Source organism: Gastrolobium bilobum, unplaced genomic scaffold (genome assembly GCF_033153095.1).
Source record: "Gastrolobium bilobum isolate Gb01-03AN ecotype WA unplaced genomic scaffold, APGP_CSIRO_Gbil_v1 utg4838, whole genome shotgun sequence".
NCBI classification, from domain to species: Eukaryota; Viridiplantae; Streptophyta; class Magnoliopsida; order Fabales; family Fabaceae; genus Gastrolobium; species Gastrolobium bilobum.
The window spans coordinates 46368-52367 of NW_026895468.1; positions in this window are offsets into that span (position 1 = coordinate 46368).

The window sequence follows — 6000 nt, forward strand, 5'->3', positions numbered from 1 at the left end:
ATTGATGGATGCATTCCTGACTCCAAACTTCACTAGGGCCATATCAAGTATCGTAAGGCCGACAGTTGCTGCAAACAACTTTGAAATAAAGTCAGCATTTCTCATATGGGTCCAACATAATCAATTTGGGAGGAGCGATGTGGAAGATTCTCACTTCCATCTGGACAAGTTCCTGCTGATTTGTGACACTGTCAAGATCAATGGTGTATCTGATGACGCGATTCGCTTGAGGTTGTTCCAGTTCTTATTGAAGGAGAAGGCACTGAGTTGGTTGAATCAACAGCCTGCAAACAACATTAACACGTGGGATGATCTGAAGGTCAAGTTCTTCGCCCAATTCTTTCCTATGGCTAAGTATAATAAGATGGTGAATGAGATCACCAACTTCACCCAACAGGACAGGGAATCTATGTATTCTGCATGAAAAAGGTTCAAGGATTTACTTAGAAGATGCCCTCAATATGAATTACCCACTGGACAAAAAGTGAGTCTTTTTCAATGGAATCACACAATCCTGCAGGATGTTTAAAATTATTGTTGCAAAAGGCTCCCTAAGATAGAAAATGCCAACTCAAGCATTGGCGTTATTAGTGTCCATGACCTTACTAGAGAATGGAAGTGCCGTAGTACAACCTAATAGAGGAGTTCTTCAATTGGAGAGTAATGATGCAAAGGTAGCTCAACATAAACTCTATCTCAACAAATTGCCAATCTCACTAGCATGTTCGAGAAGTCTCAAGTTTCTGCTATTCAAGTGCAATTGCCAGTTTGTGAATACTGTGGAGGGAAGCATGCCAGCAACAACTGCGATGCCCTTGGGGGAATAGAGACAACTTAGGTGAACAAGATTTGGTATGATCAGAGAAATCCAACTAACCCCTAGAGGAACTAGAAAAGTCCTTATGGTGATACTTGCAACCCAAGATTGAAGAATCGCCCATGTTTCTCCTACAAGTCATCGCAGCAATTGCAACCACCTCTGCAACGCCTCATCTCAAGCCGGTTTGTTAACATGTAATATTGTAATAAAAGCGTAGCATACTTGATTAAAGTAGCGGAAGAATTATATAAAGTATCACAATAGTTCTCTATAACTATGTGACTTAACTATTTCCTTTATATACACTTTATGTAAATTACCATGCAAACTTATTTTTAACGATATAGACTGTACAAAATCCAAACTTGATAACTGATGATCATAACTAATGATCTAATAACTATCCAAACATGATAACATGTACTTTCCCGAATAGAGTCTTACAGACAACATGACGGCTATAATTCGGACTAACTAGGGATAAGATCCCACAATCAAACTTGATACCTGAAATCCAGAAAAATCTTATCAAAATACACATACACTAAAATATGGCTCTCTGCCATTTCAGATAACATCCAACATGATACAATACAGTAATACAAAACTCATGTCTCCATAATTTACAAATACACATAGGCAACACTTGCCTCTCAAAATAGATAATAATTGTACGTATGAATAATCATAACATCTCATGCATCACAAAACATGGTATATAGTCATCCTCAAAATATTAATCTAAGTATCTGCTCTAGCTGGATTCGCTAGCCACCTTGCACATGCCTCTTGCCTTGAGAGGGCTCTCCTATTGTTGGAGTACCTGAAATATATATCCCCAAATGAGATGAGATTCACAATCTCAGTAAATTTTGGGTTTATGGAGTCATCTCCACCCAAGAGTTCACTTCCTGCATGAAAGGTCAGATACAGAGCATATAATACAACATGTCATCTTACAAAAACATACATACTTGCAAATTACAAGAGTTTGTTTCCTCCCAACAAAATAATCCAAAGGCTTGAGTCCCTCATATGGAAAGTATCATATACCTCTGAGGCTTGTGTCCCTTATATGGAGATATGTACTTAAAATTGTTCAGAGTCCATGAAACTTGAATCAAACGAATCATATCACATCATCTTACATACTTGTCTACATGAATGCATATACACTAAGTATCTAACACATCCAATCATACAAACATCCAAACCATCATCCCAATGGACCATGTTGGAACAAACAAAGTAGGAGAAACCGGAAGCTTACCTGTCAAAAGCTTTCCTTGCAAAATAACTTGGAATCCAAGTAGTTATTCCAAATATCCTTTACTTGACTTGTACTCCAAAATACCTATTTCACATAGGATATTAGAATCACAATGCATGTCATGATTCAAACAATGACCCAATGGTCCAAACACCATATAAAACATAATTGCATAAACTTTTCCTATTCTTGAATGAACAAGAACTAGGGCTTCCAAGGCTTGGATAACTTGCAAATTGATCTTCCAATGTCAAGTCTATTGATTGCACACTAAAGTCATGAATAAAGAAGCAACTTTACTTGGCGACCACGCAAAGGGAAGGCGGCAAACTTGCTAGACAAGAAAGAAAAATGAGAAACTTACTCAACGCACCACTCAACCTTTAATTAAAATTAATTCTATTGATTCTCATTTTATCTAACTTTGACTCATTTTCATCTAACCATACTGAATTAAATCTAATAGCACATTGATTCCCTCATTTTTGCTAAACAATTTAATTATATCTTCTAAATTAAGTTTAGGCCAAGTTTTTGCCTAATTGCCAAATGATCCTAAATTTTTACTACAAAGACATCTATGTCCCATAACATATATCATGATTCTATGAGTCCTAACTGACTTGTTGGCATGAATTGTCATTATAAAATTATGTTGATCACCTGATTAACTTGTCATTATTTCCTTGAATCCATACTTAATTTCTTTAAATACTTACTTAACCCCCTTTTTTTTTTACCAAACTTGATAATGTGGGTTGTTATACTATAAGCTGATAATAATAGGAATAGAAAATAAAAATGAAGAATACAAAAAGAATAAAATGTGATAAGATAATAAATAAATTGAAAATAAAATTAAATGAAAGGTATATGATGGGAAAGACAAGTTTGAACCACGAGAGCTAGTTAATTATAAAATAAATTAAAATCTTTTGTATATAAGACAATACTTACAAAACGGGTTAACCCGTCCCGCCGACCTTTAACTCGCAAAAATCGGGGCTAGACAGATTGACTCGCCATTGATACGTGATTTGGAAATATTAACTCTACTCGTTTTGAGATGGGTTACACGTCAACCCGCCTAAAAAATTAAAATATTATAAATAATATATATACTTAATACTAATATTTTTTTTTGGTAAGAAATACTAATATTTTATTTCTAATCTCTAACATCCAAATATTTCTCAAGTTTGAAACAAGCGTCAAACAATAAGCTAATGACAAAAGAATAATTTAAAACAATAATTTAATTTAACATAGCTACACAAGCCATGTTTAAGATTAATTAATAATTCTAGAGCTATTATATATGAAAAGAATGACACCAGACATGTGAATAATACAATTGAACACATCATTGCATTATATAACTAGAATTTCATAAGCATATAGTTTGGTTTGTATAAAAAAAACATTAAAATCCAAAAAAAATCTCAGGTTTTTTTTTCTTTTTTTGTGTTAATATCTTTTCTGTCAAATTAAAAGTGAATAAAATATAACCTCCCAAATGAAACAATAGAATTATGGCCGTAAAATAGGTTTTTTTTTGTCTCATACAATAGCCATTAACACAAACCAACCAAGCCATCATCTAACATTTAATATTTAAAAATAATAATAATAATAACCCATGGGTTGACCTGCCCTACCCTGCCACCAAGGGGTTGGCGGGTTGAAATAAATAATCCAACCAGCCCCGTATTAGCGGGTTAGCGGTCAACCAGCTCCATTTCAATTTTTTTTTTTTGAAACATACCCCTAATCTCTGTTGCACCAACATCGATATTGGACATTACAGGATGCGACATGCCGACACGTTAATTCTAAATAATATTAGATTTTGATACGTTAGGACACATTTTGATATTAAATAATATTTTTAATATATATAATATAGTTTACATTCAATACATATAGAAGCCCATAATAACTCATATGCCTAATCAAATATTCAAATTCCATAACATAAATATAAAGCAAAAATAATTTTTCATGTCTTGTTAATTTTTCATGTCAAATTCAATAAAAAAAATATTTGGTTTAAAAATTAATTTTTCATGTTTAGTTAAAAAGATAACATAAAATAAATTTAGGATAAAAAAGTGTCAGAAAACGTGTCAGAGTATTGACTGTGTGTCGGTGTCCGACACATATATTTTTTTTAAAGAAGCGGGTCTGCTTCCTTGCCCCTAATTATCTCTTTGAGGCGAGTATACTCCCTCCTATATCTCCACAAGTAGGGGTGGTAAATGAACCAGAGGCCTTTGACTCGGCTCGTGAATGCCTGAGCTTACATGTCTAAAATTGGTTGTTGGAACCAGGCTTGGACTTGTATAAAAACTCGTTTAATAAAAAGGCCTCAGGCTCCAATTCAAAAGCTCGGCCTTAGAGCCTCCCAGGCTGGCCTAGTATATTAATTTTTATTTTTATTTTTATTTTATATTTTTTATACTACTTTTAGTATCCCTCTCTCTCCTCAATCCATTTCACCCCATTTTATTGGTTAAACAGACTTTTTGAATTATTTCTTTCTATATTATGTTGTTTAGATGTACATTAAATTTACTAATATTTATGGAATTACTTGTGCTGTTGATTGTATATCCATAACAGGTAACATGCTTGGTCAGACTGACATATTTAAACACAGGCTTAGCATTTTAAGACCAAAGCTTGGCTCGGCCCCTTAACACCCCTATCCACAAGCTTCGATTCTTTGACTTAAATATGAGACTAATTCGGAGTTCGAGGTGGGTAGGGATAAAGATTTTAAGCCCCTCCCAAAGGTGGCATGTGAAGATCGAGCCGAAATCCTTTTCTTTCCACTACTCAGCTCCTATACACCAATTGAGGTACCAGCATTCGGTGCCCTCTTTTATTCTTAATTGTCTTAGTTGTCAATTAGGAAGTACTAAGCGTGTAGAGGATTAAATTATTATTATTTTTATATATAATAGTAGTATTAAGATTTGAGCCTATGACTTCATACAAATTATTTAAATCCATCACCACTAGACCACTTGTAATGATGATGATGATGATGATTATTATTATTGTTATTATTATTATTATTATTATATATTTTTTGTAATCTTTTTTTGCATTAAAAAAAAATTAAATGAAAGTCCCTAAGTTTGAAATTAGGGTCCTCGTTAGTATTTATTACATTTTCTCTTTCCAAATTATTTTGTTCATATTTCCTTCTTATAAGCTCATGGTAAGAAATACATTCTTTTGTATTTATGGAGTTTTAGCATCCTAAATAAATTATTATTATTATTATTATTATTATTATTATCATTATTATAATAATGAAGTTTTAAGCAATAACTATAAAAGGGAAAAAAAAGGAGCTGCATATTTATTTACCCTAGCAAATGTGCTACAACGAAGTCAAGCTTTAGAAGAGCAAGCAACATCTGGAATGGTGGATGGGAGTGTTGTAGTGGCCTCTGACACTAAGTCTAGTATTATTAAGAGTTCTGATAATATAAATGATTAAAAGAGTAGCCGTGCTTCTATAGGTCTAGAATCAAATTCTAGTGACCAGAAAAGCAATAGTATCCCAAATTCTGAAACCAACATAAAAAGTGAAGCTTCTATTGATGCACAGGTGGAACCTAGTTTTGTTCCCAAGCAAAAAGAAGTAAAACGTTTCGAAGCAAGTCATGCACTTAGGTGTGCAAATAATGTTGGGAATGAAACATAGTAGACAGAGCATGTTTTTCTTAACTTGGAAGATGTCAAGCAAGCATGTTGGAATAGCTGTAAATATTAATCGTGCTGTGGAGGAAGTTTGTATTGTTCCCACACAAGTTGAGCGTGTTGGAATAGCTGAGAAACTGAAACTAAATCAGATTGTAATGGTGATGATTCTGGGCTACTTGGCAAGTCTAGGAGG